At 35.2% G+C, this 17,829-nt stretch overlaps 1 pseudogene; it reads right to left on the bottom strand.

The window, feature by feature from the left end:
- Nucleotides 1-6,370, bottom strand: part of LOC118905007 — a 41,631-nt pseudogene extending 35,261 nt beyond the window's left edge.
- Between the last annotated feature and the right edge of the window lie 11,459 nt (nucleotides 6,371-17,829).

Genomic DNA, 17,829 nt, shown 5'->3' on the forward strand with positions numbered 1-17,829 from the left:
GTGGACAATGTAAAGTGAACATATGGACTTTGTGATGTCTCTGGACAGTGTTGTGAAGGCACATTTGAAATTGGTCAGCACCTGTATGGCTTTTGTGTGATTTTTCTCTATTCCTGGGTCCTTAAATGAGTCACAGAGAAATCAAATATTTGGATTCATCAAAAGCTGAAGTTTTTCTAGACAAATCCAACCAAAATTTAGAGAAACAAGGGAGTTTAGGACACTGGTAAGGATGTGTTACTGAAATTAAAGACCATGGGATATTAAATTAAATAGAAGAGAAGTGAAGAAAATAGAGGAGTGACGGATTCAGATAAAGTAAAAAGATCAGTACTTTTGTGATTGTGACCTAAATTTTGACTGTGGGCATGGGTTACTCAAGTGGAGAAAAAGAGGTCACTTGAAATGAGATCGTGAAGAGGTTAACAGGGAAGGCTTTGGGATTTGTAATCCAATTAATTTGTGGAGTGCCCTAAAATAACGGCAGTGCTTGAGGTGAAGATGAAAACTGAGCCAGAGTTCAGTGGATGTGGTGAGCTGGAGTATATGAAAAGGAAAAAGGGAGAAAGTAGCAATGTAGAATGGAAAGTGGTGGTATAGCACTCAGTAGAACTGGTTTCTATACATATATAATTGTAATGAAGTAATGGGAGTTGAGAAGGATCAAGTACACTTCCTACCCATGAGGCACCAGGCAAATCTATGTACTTACCATCTAAGGAGATTGCAGGGAAGCAGTTTCCTCAGGGAAAATTCGGGTTTCTTTTACGAAAGGAAAGAGGAGAGAGCTTTTGACACAGAGGCTTTGCTGGTTTGGGAGAGCAGTTCCAGAGAGCACAATGAAGAATTTGTAAATGGGGAAGGAGACTAAAGGGGTTGTGGACCAATCAGATAAATAAGGATTACTGCTATGGTCGGTGGGTGTTGAGGATTACTAACTGACTAGGATGAGGGATTTGATGCATTATTCTCTACCAATACTTTGATTTATGAATATTCTGAATAAAAGCTCAGGATAAAATTAACCTTTTAATTACCAAACACATTTTTATTATTCAGAAAATCCAAGAAAAAGCTTAAAATTTTTGTTTGTATAAATTTCTTTTGGTTTCAGCAATGCTCTGTACTGAATTTTTGTAGTCTTGTTTAATAGGAACTTTTGGCTGAATTTTTGTTCTAAGAATCATTAGCCACTGCTTTACTTCTTTTAGGTATTTCTTTTGAAAACAGAGAAAGAGAAAAGACAGTGATGGCATAGGCAGGGGGTTTTCTTTTCATTATCTTGAAAATATAAACAGATGTCAAGCCATTAATAAACATGGATGTAGTAATAACATGATAACAGAGAAGAGATTTCTTAAGAAAAGTTTTCAACATTTTTAAATTACAGAAATAAACTCATTACCCTTACATGGCATCTATACTTAAACATGCAGCCTCTTTTGTTTTCTGTCACTCTCATCTTTTTTCCTCTTGTCAGTCTTGCTTTGATTTTGCAGCTGCAAAGCATGCCTGTTCTTTCCAGCTACTATTATCTTCTTGATATCTGTGGTCCCTGAAGAGGCAATTTACACAAGTACCCAGGCTTTCAGTCATCCAGTTCTCATTTTGATCTCTCACAACCCACTTTCAGCCTTTGTATCCTCACTTAAGACTTCGTTAGCTACTGCCCTTATGAAATTAACTGGTCTGTGTTTTCTCTACATTCCTAAACTCTCAATCTCCTTATATATACCTACTCATGATCTCCGTAATTGACACTACTTTGTTACCTTTATCATATCTTTATATTCTTATTACTACTTCACTTCAAAAATGTCTCAGTCAGATATGTATTCAAAATAAAATAATTCCCTTTCTCTTTCCTGTTATCAGCAACTTCCCCAGTGATTTCTAAGTTTTACTCACTCTACGGAATATATTTACCATTTATCACCCTTTCGTGTTCTCTTCTATTCTCTCTTTCCACTGGTCTTTATCTTTTCCCATGTCTTCAATTACCATCCGATCAATTCCAATTCCATGGGTCTCTCTACCCATGACATGTTCTGCTTTATTCAGTTCTCTATCTATACCTTTACTTGTGGCATCTTCCTGAATGTTCCATTGCCATCTAAAACTTAATGTGACAAGGCCAGACTCTTGAAATTTCCTGCTAAGCACACTTCCACTCTTCCCAACTCCATTACTCTCGCTATTTTATCATCGTGAAACTTGGGCATTAACCTTAATGCTTTTTTAATCTCTCCCTCAAGGCCTTATTAACTGTTTTGCCCTGCATAATCTCTATAAAGATACTTCTTTCTTTATCCCTCGATTAAAACTCTACAAATACCATTTTTATGCTTGGGTATTGTGTACTCATTTCCCCCATTGTTCTGATTTCTCATCTATTATAGTATTTTCTCATAATACACTTACATATTTCATTATTGAAGTTAATATTGTTTTCCATAAAGAAATACACCTTAATTATATTTTATAATTTTTTAAATAGTTTCCTAAAGGAAAAGATGTACCTTCACTTCTTTAGTTCTGCATCTATTCATATATATTCCTATACATATTAATATTTTCTAATAATATATTCTTTGGTATCTCATGGCCTCTATATATATATGATACATAATATATCAGTTATTTTTTTTTCTCTTAGTGACATCTCATTTAAGTAAAAATAATCCATGGGATTTATTTATCCTTAAATAAATTCTACAAATGCAGTTGTTCTACTGCAAGACTCCAAATGTTTCTAAGATATGAGAATATTCAATAAAGTTTCCAACTCCTATAAATGACTCTAGATATTGAAATAGACCTATTTGAGCGTTTGTGAACGTGTGTTTCTTCGGATAAAATATACCAATTCTTTTCTAAGTTTTATTTATTAATACTCTAATTCTATTCTATGATTTTTACAAATTATCTTGGGACTCACTCCTATTTTTTATTGTTTTCCTGCTAGAAGTATTTCATAAATATCACAGTTTAAAAATTAATCAATAATATAAGCTTAAATAATAACGCTCAGAGAAAATCTCTAAGCAGTGTCATACTGCTTTTTGAAATGTAGGTAATAAGTTGAACTCATCTAGAGAAAAAGTTTGAGTTTTATTTTTTTGGATTGTCTTGAAATGTCTAAACGATATTTATACTAATATACCATAAATAGGTTAAGTGTTTTGTTTTGTAAAGAGAGAAAGTATTTATGACTTGTAACAGAAAATAAAAAAATTTATGTAAAAGTCACTCCTAGGTCTTATTGTATTAATAAAGTTTAATTCTGACTGCTACAAGAACCCTCACAGACTTTAATATTAGAAATGGTTTCAGAACACCTTATATATAATAAGAATATATCAGTATATTTCATCTTAATATTTGTTTTATGTGGGGATACAGATGTATGTGTGTGCATGCATAATTATTTATACATAGTTGCCAATCGTGTAGTATTGTTATATTGCTATAGAAGGGATATAAAGCCTCTTTCTATGTAGTAATCTAGAAAAAAAATAGATTTACTAAATTATTTCCTTGTCCAAAGTGCTGCTAGACTTAAATAACCTGTAATTTGCAAATACCCAATAACACTTTAGGCCCTGAATTTGTTACATTCTAGTTAGAATTAAATTTTGATATACCTCATCTAAAATATTACCAAAATTAATGCCTACTTTGTATATTATAATTGAGAGAATAGTGCTTGATAGTCTCATCAAGTAAATGAGTTCTCTTCCTTCTTTATCTAATTACACCAAAGAACTAGGATATTTAGCAGTTCATCTATGCTTCCAAACTTCCCATTCATGAAAAGTTGAGCTTTTTAAAAAAAATACAACATTGGAGAAGGAAAAAATGAGTCAAATTTCAGAAATTTCACTAGGTAGCCAAGTATCTGGCATATAGTAACATTTATAGATGTTTCTTATATGAATTAAAGGAAGGAGACCCTCTGCCTACCTCTGGAAAGCCATATATATATACTCTAGCTCCTTCAGTAAAAGCTTTCAATTGAGCTCTGGATAAGTATTATAACAGCTGTATTTTAAGTTGGCAGAAAATGAACGTAGTCATTTCACAGTGTTAATTTGCTTGCATAATGTAAACATAATTTTTGGTAAAGTATTTTCATTTTATTATACAAACTGCCAAGTCAACAAAGATGTGTGAATCTTAGTTATAGGACCTATTTTCTTTAAAAGATTTTGTTTTATACTTCCACACCCAGGAATTATATTTTTTATTCTCTTTCTTTTCCAAAACAAATTGAACATGTTTTTCAAACTGGTTTACAAGGTGAAATTTAAATATAGAAAAAACTAGACAGTGCTTAGCCATCACATTCTGTCTTATTCTTATAGCCTAGCAAACTTAACCTTATTCGTGCCTTTTATACACTAGTTGAGGAATTTGGAATTGTGTATATTTTTTCAGGCTTTACAAAATATTACTTAAAAACTAGAGACCTTGATTTGAGGTATTAAATAAGAGATGACATGAAAGACCACACTGTGAAAATGTTATTTGCTTAGAAAAATTTCTAAAAGATATTAGTCATTTTCACTATTATTTATTTATAATTGTATATTAATATAAAGTGTGATTCTGCAATTATTATGTACCTCTTAAGGATAACATGAATTTGGCTGTTTCATATTTTACTCCGACTCATTCTTTTAACTAATCCTAAATATCACATCATAAGGGATATCATTTCTAACCTTAAAACTAGATGAGTCCCTCAGCCCCTTTTAAGCTGCACAGCACTTCCTACTTCCCCAACTGTGACTCACCAACCTTGAAATTCTTCTGAAACATGAGATTCATATCGTTCATATTCACTTGTCACCTATGATCAGGGATTAAGATAAGATTTATAGGGACAGTCATGAATATATAGAACAATGCTATAATCTATCACACTTCTCAATATTCATCAAGATAAACATTGTAATGATTTTGACTCAGAAAATAAATCCATGGATTCATTCATAAAATCATGAGAAAGACATGTATAAGGATGTTTGTTTCATTACTGCTCCAAAAAAAGAGGTTAAATACCCACCCCTATGTTATATATGTATGTATTATGTATGTATGTATTTTTAGTGAAGTGTGATTGACTTACAATATTGGATTAGTTTTAGGTGTACCACATAGTGATTCTGTATTCTTATACATTACAAAATGATCACCATGATAAGTCTAGTTACCATCTCATCTGTCACCATACAAAGTTATTACAATATTATTGACTATATTCCCTATGCTGTACAATGTGTTCCTGTGATTTATTTACTTTATAACTGGACAGCTGTTCCTCTTCTATTTTTTCTATCTGCCTACCAATATATTGCTCTCTGTATGTATGTGTGTTACAGTTTTATGTTTGTTTAGGTTTTTTCATTCTTTTCTGTGGCTGATATGTGTGTGTGTGTGTGTGTGTGTGTGTATCTCACATCTTCTTTAACCATTCATCTATGGATGGTGGACACTTAGGTTGCATCAATATCTTAGCAATTGTAAATAATGCTACAATGAACACCAGGGTGCATTTACATTTTTGAGTTAGTGGTTTTGTTTTCTTCAGATAAGTACCCACGAGTGGAATTGCTCGATGGTATGGTATCTCTATTTTTAATTTTTTGAGGAACCTTAAAAAAATTTATTTTGAGGAACCTTCATATTATTTTCCTTGACTTAAATTATTTGCTTTCCCACCAAGTGCATGAGGGTTCTGCTTTCTCCACATCCTATCAAACACATGTTATTTGCTGTCTTTTTGATAATAGCTACTCTGACAGGTGTGATGTGATATGTCATTGTGATTTTGATCTGTGTTTCTCTGTGATTAGTGATATTGAGCATCTTTCCATGTGTCTGTTGGCCATCTGTACGTCTTCTTTGGAAAAATGTCTATTCCTGTCCTCTGCCGAGTTTTTAATTAGGTTTTTTTTTTTTCTTTTTGCTGTTAAGTTGTATAAATTCTTTATATATTTTGGATATTAACCCCTTATTGGATATATCATTTGCAAATATCTTCTCCCATTAGTAGGTTGCCTTTTCATTTTGTTGATGGTTTTCTTCACTGTGCAAAAACATTTTACTTTAATGTAGTATTATTTTTGCTTGTGTTGCCCTTGCATGAGGAAACATATCAAAAAAAATATTGTTAAGACTGTTGTCAAAGAGTTTATTGCTTATGTTTTTTCTAGGAGTTTTATGGTTTCAGGTCTTACATTTATGTCTTTAATCCATTTTGAGTTGATTTTTGTATATGGTGTAAGAAAGTGGTCCAGTTTCATCTTCCCCATGTAGATGTGCAGTTTTCCCAGCACAATTTATTGAAGATTCTGCTTACCTCCATTGTCATAGATTAATTGGCCATATAAGCGTGGGCTTGCTTCTGGGCTCTCTGTTCTTTTCCATTGATCTATGTTTCCAATTTTGTGCCAGTACCATGTTGTTTTGATTACTATAGCTTTGTAATATAGTTTTATTAAGAAATGAAAGATCCTTATCAAGAATGCAGAATACAGTGTTGTGAAAAGCAACATACAAGTCTGATTTTCTTGCAATTTCTAATTTTTATATCATGGAATACCAAAATGAAAGTAAAATATATGGGATGTATGCAAATTTAGATAAAAACATATGAGTGAAATGTTTTTTACATGGACACATTTATCATTGTAAACGTCCTTAAACAAATACAATTCATTTGATAATAATTCATTAGTTTTTGTTTTACAACATCTATAATGTCAATTTGATGGATGTGGTAAATTTTTCTTCAAGTTGAATAATATTCCTATGTATGTGTAGCAAATGCTTTTCTGTAGCAAATGATTTTTAGTCTTTCCACATCAAACACATAGTCATTTTGGAACTGCGTGCATGCAAATGAGAATTACATACATGTAAATTTGCACTTGAAATGACTAAATTTTCTTTCCATTTCCATTCTTTATTCTCAACAACAAACTCTTTCGCTTATCTTAAAAGAATATATTGATTCTAAGCTCAGGATTTTATGACATTAAAGCCAAAGCAGATGTTTACATCCAAGTAGTAGAACCAGAACATGTTTTTGTTATAATGGCCTACTTGGCATTTAAACTTAAAATCATTTAGAATAAAGGGCTTAGATTTCCATAGGCCAAAATTTTATTTGCAGTTTTTTTTTCTAGAGCAAAATGATGACAACTATCATATCTAAACCACAGGTATTTTATAAATTCAATGTATTTCTAACAAAAAGATGTTTCCTTACAATATCATGAAAGGCAGAAGGCTCAAGAACTCATGAAAGTTGCCAAGAGGTATATACCTAATGTTAGAAATTAATTAAAATTATGTTCTTATTTTCAGTTATAGAAATTCCCAATTAAATGCTTAATCTAGATTAAAGAGTAGCTCACATGAAATTATTTAGTGCCCTATGATGTCCTAAGAGTTTTATTTTTTGTGATTTTTAAAACTAATGAGCGGGGCTTCCCTGGTGGCGCAGTGGTTGGGAGTCGGCCTGCCAATGCAGGGCACACGGGTTCGAGCCCTGGTCTGGGAAGATCCCACATGCCGTGGAGCAACTGGGCCCGTGAGCCACAACTACTGAGCCTGCGCGTCTGGAGCCTGTGCTCCGCAGCAGGAGGGGCCGCGACGGTGAGAGGCCCGCACACCGCGATGAAGAGTAGCCCCCGCTCGCCGCAACTGGAGAAAGCCCTCGCACAGAAACGAAGACCCAACACAGCCAAGGATAAATAAATAAATTAATTAATTAAAAAAAAAAAACAAAACAAAACTAATGAGCATTATCACAAGGAGATGATCTGAAGTTACAGAATTCTTCAATTTTTTGTCACTATTTATGCTATAAATATGTTGAAATTCAATATGACAAAACAAATATATAGCTATGGATACAGATTCAGTTATAAAGTATTAATATAGTGATTGCTAGTTAGACTTTCAGAAAGAGTAAAAAGACCTCTGAGGCAAAAGTAGAATAGGAACACTGAGGGCATAAGAATTAGAATCGATCAAAACCAGAACATGAACCCCAAAGACGGAGCTGTTAATTTAATACAAGGGTCAAACTAAAGAGGGTTCATAAGAGTAAAGCATGAAAGAGTTTGCAAATACCTTCCTCAGGCCCCTAGCATGATCCCTGAATCTAATTTAATGATTCATATTTTTTGAATATGGTTTTCCAATTGTTCCAATATTATTTGTTGAAAAGATTATTTTTCCACTAAATTGTGTTTGCACCGTTCTCAAAAATGAGCTGTCCATATAAGTGTGGGTTTACCTCTGGACTCTATATTCTGTTCCACTGATGTATGTATTAATCTTAATTTCAATACCACACTTCTTTTATTGTTATAGCTTTATAAAAAGTTTTGAAATCAGGTAGTGTTAACCCAACTTGCCTTTCCTAGTTTGTTTCATCTGTTCTAGATATTTTTTCATTTCTATGTGAATTTTCAATACCACAAGAACTTAAAATCTTACTAACAACCTCATGAGGGAACTTGGAAGTAAAACCTTCCACAATCTAGTCTTGTAATGACTACAGTCGTAGCTGACATCTTGATAGCAGTCTGTGAGAGACCCTAAAAATGCTACCTACAAAAACTGTGAGATAGGAATTTCTAGTATCTGGTCTGGCATGTAAGAAGCTTGAATCACCACTACATTCTAATAATAAGTAAAAAGCTAAACAGATTGAAAAATTAACAATTCTTCTTGAATCCCTTAAATGGGGAAAGACACAGGACAAACGCTTGCCCTGAAGACTGGAGAGTCAAGCAAGGGAATACAGGGAGTCACAGCTTAACAGAGCAGAGGCCCTTGAAGAGAAACCACCACAGGAGCCTCAATAGTAATTGATGAGTTGCAGAGGTTCAGTGTGGACAAAACTAAGAGTTAAAATCTCCAGGTGGACTCAGTCTTAGGGAGACCTCCACAATACAGTGAGGTTTGCCTTCAGGAGTTTGACCAGGTTCTCACAGTAAATATCAAAGAAAAATCTCCTGTGGCTTCTGATTGGGGGAAGGAAAAAGGGACCATTTTGAAATACACCAGAGAACTCTGTTCTTAACAAGGCATTCTCTTAGAGGAATCTAGTTAACCAAGAGCCTAACTTGCTGGAGTATTATCAGAGGCTAATTGACCTGGAAAAAGGGAAATACCAAACTCCAGGCCACTCTAGATATTTTGTTCCATCAAAGGGAGGAGAAAAACCTGAGACACTCTTGTGAAGTGCACAGTCTAGAAGCATAGACTCATCAAAAGACTGAGACCTAATCATAGGACTATAGAATGCTTCCTCTCCCCACATTCCTCACCACCACATGGCTAAAAGCTGATTTACAGCAGTTGCTTTTACCTAGTACATCACCTAGGTACTATCAAGAAAAAATTCACAAGACACACCAATGGCATAAACTATCTATCAAGAAACTATCTACCTATCAAGAAAAATATCACAAGGCACACTAGTGGCATAAAACACAACTTGAAGAGACAGAGCCAGTATCAGAACCAGACACAGGAGGAATGTTGGAATTATCAGACTGGGAATTTAAAACAACTATGATTAACATGCTAAGAGCTCTAATGGATAAAGTAGACAGCATGTAAAAATGGATGGGTAATGTAAGCAAAGAGTTGGAAATTTTAAGAAAGAAGCAAAAAGAAATGATACTGATCGAGAAGGTGGAAGCTTTCGGAGAAGCTGTGGTCCCCGGCTGCCCAGTCGCGCCCTGCTTCCTCCCTCCCACTCCGCCCCTCTCTCCAGCACCCCCACCTCTCTCCCCGAGTGACTGAGAGCCTAGCAGCCCCACTCCCGCCACATGGCATGGAGCCCAGGTCCTAGCACAGCCCTAACTCCCCATTTGGCATCTCTTCCCTCAACAGTCAATGAGCTGTCCCAGAGCCCGAGCAGAGGGCAGCATGACCCTCTAGGCTTGCCGCGGCTGTGCCCATAGCCACACCTTCACTGCACTCTGGTTGGATCCTGCCGGCCAAGCCCAGTCTGCCCTTGGGCCACCATGCCATCTGTGTGGCTGACAGGGTCTTGGTGCTATGGCCATGTGTCAGGCCTGTGCCTCTGAGGTGGGAGAGCCGAGTTCAGGACATTTGTCCAACAGAGACCCCCTGGCTCCACATAATATCAAATGGTGAAAGCTCTCCCAGAGATCTCCATCTCGATTCTAAGACCCAGCTCCACTCAACGACCAGCAAACTACAGTGCTGGACACCCCCTGCCAAACAACTAGCAAGACAGGAACACAACCCCACCCATTAGCAGAGAGACTGCCTAAAATCATAATAAGGTCACAGAAACCCCAAAACACACCATGGGATGTGGTCCTGCCCACCTGAAAGACAAGATCCAGCCTCATCCACCAGAACACAGGCACTAGTCCCCTCCACCAGAAAGCCTACACAACCCACTGAACCAACCTTAGCCATTGGGAGCACACACCAAAAACACCGGGAACTACAAACCTGCAGCCTGCGAAAAGGAGACCGCAAACACAGTAAGTTAATAAAATGAGAAGACAGAGAAACATACAGCAGATGAAGGAGCCAGGTAAAAACACACCAGACCAAACAAATGAAGAGGAAATAGGCAGTTTACCTGAAAAAGAAATCAGAGTAATGATAGTAAAGATATACAAAATCTTGGAAATAGAATGGAGAAAATACAAGAAACATTTAACAGGGATAAGAAGAACTACAGAGCAAACAAACAATGATGAACAACACAATAAATGAAATTAAATATTCTCTAGAGGGAATCAATAGTAGAATAACGGAGGTAGAAGAATGGATAAGTGACCTGGAAGGTAAAACAGTGGAAACAACTACTGCAGAGCAGAATAAAGAAAAAAGAATGAAAAAAATTGAGGACAGTCTCAGAGACCTTTGGGACAACATTAAATGCAACAACATTCAAATTATAGGGGCCCCAAAAGAAGAAGAGAAAAAGAAAGGGACTGAGAAAATATTTGAAGAGATTATAGTTGAAAACTTCCCTAATATGGGAAAGGAAATAGTCAATCAAGTCCAGGAAGAGCAGAGAGTCCCATACAGGATAAATCCAAGGAGAAACATGTTAAGACGCATATTAATCAAACTATCAGAAATTAAATACAAAGAAAAAATATTAAAAGCAGCAAGGGAAAAACAACAAATAACATACAATGGAATCCCCATAAGGTTAACAACTGATCTTTCAGCAGAAACTCTGCAAGCCAGAAGGGAGTGGCAGGACATATTTAAAGCGATGAAAGGAAAAAACCTACAACCAAGATTACTCTACCCAGCAAGGATTTCATTCAGATTCAACGGAGAAATTAAAACCTTTACAGACAAGCAAAAGCTAAGAGAATTCAGCACCACCAAACCAGCTTTACAACAAATGCTAAAGGAACTTCTCTAGGCAGGAAACACAAGAGAAGGAAAAGACCTACAATAACAAACCCAAGCAAATAAGAAAACAGTAATAAGAACATACATATCAATAACTACTTTACATGTAAATGGATTAATTACTCCAACCAAAAGACATAGACTGGCTGAATGGATACAAAAACAAGACCTGTATATATGCTGTCTACAAGAGACCCACTTCAGACCTAGGGACACTTACAGACTGAAAGTGAGGGCATGGAAAAAGATATTCCATGCAAATGGAAATCAAAAGGAAGCTGGAGTAGCAATTCTCCTATCAGACAAAATAGACTTTAAAACAAAGACTATTACAAGAGACAAAGAAGGACACTACATAATGATCAAGGGATCAATCCAAGAAGAAGATACGACAATTGTAAATATTTATGCACCCGACATAGGAGCACCTCAATACATAAGGCAAATGCTAACAGCCATAAAAGGGGAAATTGACAGTAACACAATCATAGTAGGGGACTTTAGCACCCCACTTTCACCAGTGGACAGATCATCCAAAATGAAGATAAATGAGGAAACACAAGCTTTAAATGATACATTAAAGAAGATGGACTTCATTGATATTTATAGGACATTCCATCCAAAAACAGAATACACTTTCTTGTCAAGTGTCCAAGGAACATTCTACAGGATAGATCATATCTTGGGTCACAAATCAAGCCTTGGTAAATTTAAGAAAATTGAAATCGTATCAAGTATCTTTTCCGACCACAACACTATGAGACTAGATATCAATTACAGGGAAAAATCTGTAAAAAATACAAATACACGGAGGCTAAACAATACACTACTAAATAACCAACAGATTACTGAAGAAATCAAAGAGGAAGTCAAAAAATACCTAGAAACAAATGAATGAAAACACGATGACCCAACACCTGTGGGATGCAGCAAAAGCAGTTCTAAGGGGAAAGTTTATACCATTACAATCCTTCTTCAAGAAACAAGAAACAACTCAAATAAACAACGTAAACTTACACCTAAAGCAATTAGAGAAAGAAGAACAAAAAACCCCCAAAGTTAGCAGAAGGAAAGAAATCATAAAGATCGTATCAGTTATAAATGAAAAAGAAAAGAAGGAAACAATATGAAAGATCAATAAAACTAAAAGCTGGTTCTTTGAGAAGATAAACAAAATTGATAAACCATTAGCCAGACTCATCAAGAAAGAAAGGGAGAAAACTCAGATCAATAGAATTAGAAATGAAAAAAGAGAAGTAACAACTGACACTGCAGAAATACAAAGGATCATGAGAGATTACTATAAGCAACTATATGCCAATAAAATGGACAACCTGGAAGAAATGGACAAATTCTTAGAAATGCACAACCTTCTGAGACTGAACCAGGAAGAAATAGAAAATATGAACAGACCAATCACAAGCACTGAAATTGAAACTGTGATTAAAAATCTTCCAACAAACAAAAGCCCAGGACCAGATGGCTTCACAGACGAATTCTACCAAACATTTAGAGAAGAGCTAACACCTATCCTTCTCAAACGCTTCTAAAATATAGCAGAGGGAGGAACACTCCCAAACTCATTCTACGAGGCCACCATCACCATGCTACCAAAACCAGACAAATATGTCACAAAGAATAAAAACTACAGGCCAATATCACTGATGAACATAGATGCAGAAATCCTCAACAAAACACTAGCTAACAGAATCCAACAACACATTAAAAGGATCATACACCATGATCAAGTGGGGTGTATCCCAGGAATACAAGGATTCTTCAATATACGCAAATTAATCAATGTGAAAAAACCATATTAACCAACTGAAGGAGGAAAATCATATGATCATCTCAATAGGTGCAGAAAAAGCTTTTGACAAAATTCAACACCAATTTATGATAGAAACCCTCCAGAAAGTAGGCATAGAGGGAACTTACCTCAACATAATGAAGGCCATATATGACAAACCCACAGCCAACATCATTCTCAATGGTGAAAACTGAAAACATTTCCTCTAAGATCAGGAATAAGACAAGGTTGTCAACTCTCACCACTGTTATTCAACAGAGTTTTGGAAGTTTTAGCAACAGCAATCAAAGAAGAAAAAGAAATAAAAGCAATCCAAATCGGAAAAGAAGAAGTAAAGCTGTCACTGTTTGCAGATGACATATTACTCTACATAGAGAATCCTAAAGATGCTACCAGAAAACTACCAAAGCTAATTAATTAATTTGGTAAACTAGCAGGATACAAAATTAATGCACAGAAATCCCTTGCATTCCTATACACTAATGATGAAAAATCTGAAAGAGAAATGAAGGAAACACTCCCATTTACCATTGCAACAAAAAGAATAAAATACCTAGGAATAAACCTACCTAAGGAGACAAAAGACCTGTATGCAGAAAATTATGACACTGATGAAAGAAATTAAAGATGATACAAACAGATGGAGATGTATACCATGTTCTTGGATTGGAAGAATCAACGTTGTGAGAATGATTATATTACCCAAAGCAATCTACAGATTCAATGCAATCCCTATCAAACTACCAATGGCATTTTTCACAGAACTAGAGCAGAAAATTTCACAATTTTTATGGAAACACAAAAGACCCTGAATAGCCAGAGCAATCTTGTGAAAGGAAAACGGAGCTGAAGGAATCAGGCTTCCTGACCTCAGGCTATACTACAAAGCTACGATAATCAAGACAGTATGGTACTGGTACAAAAAGAGAAATATAGATCAATGCAACAGGATAGAAAGCCCAGAGATAAACCCATGCACCTATGGTCACCTTATTTTTGATAAAGGAGGCAAGAATATACAATGGAGAAAAGACAGCCTCTTCAATAAGTGGTGCTGGGAAAGGACAGCCACATGTAAAAGAATGAAATTAGAACACTGCCTAACTCCATACACAAAAATAAACTCCAAATGGATTAACGACCTAAATGTAAGGCCAGACACTATAAAACTCTTAGAGGAAAACATAGGCAGAACACTCTGTGACATAAATCACAGCAAGATCCTTTTGACAAACCTCCTAGAGAAATGGAAATAAAAATAAACAAATGGGACCTATGAAACTTAAAAGCGTTTGCACAGCAAAGGAAACCATAACCAGACGAAAAGACAACCCTCAGAATGGGAGAAAATATTTGCAAACGAAGCAAATGACAAAGGATTAATCTCCTAAATTTACAAGCAACTCATGCAGGTCAATATCAAAAAAACAAACAACCCAATCCAAAAAGGGGTGGAAGACCTAAATAGACATTTCTCCAAGGAAGATATACAGATTGCCAACAAACATATGAAAGGACACTCAACATCACTGATCATTAGTGAGACGCAAATCAAAACTACAATGAGGTATCACCTCACACCAGTCAGAATGACCATCATCAAAAATTCTACAAATAGTAAATGCTGGAGAGGGTGTGGAGAAAAGGGAACCCTCTTGCAGTGTTGGTTGGAATGTAAATTGATACAGCCACTATGGAGAACAGTATGCAGCTTCCTTAAAAAACTAAAAATAGAACTACCATACTACCCAGCAATCCCACTATTGGGCATACACCCTGAGAAAACCATAATTCAAAAAGAGTCATGTACCACAATGTTCATTGCAGCTCTATTTACAATAGTCAGGACATGGAAGCAACCTAAGTGTCCATCAACAGATGAATGGATAAAGAAGATGTGGCACATATATACAATGGAATATTACTCAGCCATAAAAAGAAAAGAAACTGCGTTATTTGTAGTGAGGTGGATGGACCTAGTGGCTGTCATACAGAGTGAAGTACGTCAGAAAGAGAAAAATAAATACTGTATGCTAACACATATATGTGGAATCTAAAAAAAAAAAAAAGTGTTTCTGAGGAACCTAGGAGCAGGGCAGGAATAAAGACGCAGATGTAGAGAATGGACTTGAGGACACGGGGAGGGGGAAGTGTAAGCTGGGACAAAGTGAGAGAGTGGCATGGACATATATACACTACCAAATGTAAAATAGATAGCTAGTGGGAAGCAGCCACATAGCACAGGGACATCAGCTCGGTGCTTTGTGACCACCTAGAGTGGTGGGATATGGAGGTTGGGAGGGAGAAGCAAGAGGGAGGAGATATGGGAATATATGTATATGTATAGCTAATTCACTGTTATAAAGCAGAAACTACACACCATTGTAAAGCAATTATACTCCAATAAAGATGTTAAAAAAAAAAAAGAAATGTTATCCAACAAAAACAGTGCAAAGGAATGAAGAATGCCTTTGATTAGCTTATGAATAGACTGGACAAAGTTGACAAAAGAATCTCTGAGGTAGAGTGTATATAAATAGAATCCTCAAAAACTAAAAGGCGAAGAAATCAAAGACATTAAAAAACAGAACAGAATATCCAAGGACTATGGGACATCTACCAAATGTGTAACTTATGCATAGTGGAGATACTAGAAGAAGGAGAGAAAAAAATCAGAAGAAATATTTGAAACAATAATGACTGAATATTTCTCCAAATTAATATCAGACACTAAAGCACAGATTCAGGAACCTCAGAGAACACCAAGCAGAATAAATGCCAAAAACAGGTCATTTTGATATTACTTAAGATCCATAATAAACTCCTGGAAGAAGCCTGGAAACTGTCTCAAGGACATTAACAGGGTTATTAAAGGGCCCACATTGGATATTTCTTCTCTCTCAGGCATCATTCATTGTCTTCCATCACCTGATGGCTACTATCTTGAAAACAATTGTTTCATATATGTTATCTTTTATTGTGTGAAGTTATATTTTTAAATAGAAATACCTGCATATATAATAGTCAGCAATATTATCTCTTGGAGTTCATTGGTAAATGTGAACAAACTTTCGAACAGAAATTTTTTTTCTTTTTAACTCAGAAGGTATTCTATTACCTAATTTAGTTAAAAATGGTCTTGCAAACTTAAGTTCTTCTCAGAATAGTACAGACTTTTCTTTGTATTTACAATTACCCCAAGATCTCTAAAACTTATTTCTACCAGTTAACATTGTTTTAAATAAATTTAAAATACTTATATGTACTTCCTATTTTCAAAGAAGTGAAACCCCATTTTAATTACAAAGAAATAGAAAAAAGTACAATTTTCTTTAATAAGCATACTAAATGACTTAGGTGGTTACAGTGATAAATACTAAAAGTTCATGATGAGAAGCTCCACCCTCCCCATCCTGACCTTACCTTAAGGAGAGAGTAAGTTTCAGTATGACAAAGAGAAAGATTCAGTTTTGTTTTCCTTCTGAGATCATGAGAGAAAGAGAGAGAGAGAAACACTAGATAATGGAGAAGAAATGGGAAAAACGGGGAACTGATTAACTGACGAGATGCACAGATTACATTCAAGGACAGTAAAATTGCTTTAAGTTTGCAAAAATGAAAGAAATATGGTCCTTGCAGTGCCCATTACTGTTGATTTTATTACTGTGATATAAACCCCTTTTCTATCTGCCTTCAGATTGTCCAGAATTTGAAGATACAAATGCTTGCTGAGAAGGATTGTTGTTATAGAAGCTAAATTGACCTTGATCATCACACTGATAATGACATGAAGAAGTGTAGCAGCCACAAAGCCTAGAGTAGAGATAACCAGAAAGCATAAGAAATTTTAATAAAATGTTATGAGACATTGAAATGCCTTGGTTTATGAAATTCAAGTCATAAAGCAATGTTAACTGGATCTCCATAGATGGAGAAACCGTAAGTAATTTATTTATACAGGCGAAACTCCAATAGTTACAGCACCCAAATGGAATTTGTACAGTTTGCATCTTTTGTAATGAAGAGATTCTACTTATTTACTAAACAAAAGCACTGAACCAGAGGAGTAGCAACAAGATAATAATCTATTGACTATACTAGAAGAAAATAAACAGAGATTTTGTTAAAATTATAGGTTAACTTATTCTATAAGTTTTCTTCCATTTTTATAATTTTAAATGTATCCACAGTCACCAATAGTGACTTACTTGAAAAATCACGTATAACCAATGACCATATGGCAAAGAATGGGTTTTTCCAGATATATTAATACGTCATTTTGAGGATATACATATAAATAAACTGTAAAGGTAGTGCTGCCTTAGACATAATATTCTATTGCATCTTCATTCTTGCATGACTTATATAGCACTTTCAAAATTGACAAGTATGTCATGCAGAGTCTAAATCCCCATGTTTTCATCCATTTCTAGTAAAATTGTTAAATTGACATTGTATTTTCAGTTCTAAAAAGCCTTTATGTTTTGAAATGTATAATACTAACTCAAAGAAATAGGAAAATTGAAAGCTGCTGAGAAGATGCATGCAGAGATAAAAAGACATTTAAAATTTTGAGT

The sequence above is a fragment of the Balaenoptera musculus genome, chromosome 12 (genome assembly GCF_009873245.2).
Source record: "Balaenoptera musculus isolate JJ_BM4_2016_0621 chromosome 12, mBalMus1.pri.v3, whole genome shotgun sequence".
NCBI classification, from domain to species: domain Eukaryota; kingdom Metazoa; phylum Chordata; class Mammalia; order Artiodactyla; family Balaenopteridae; genus Balaenoptera; species Balaenoptera musculus.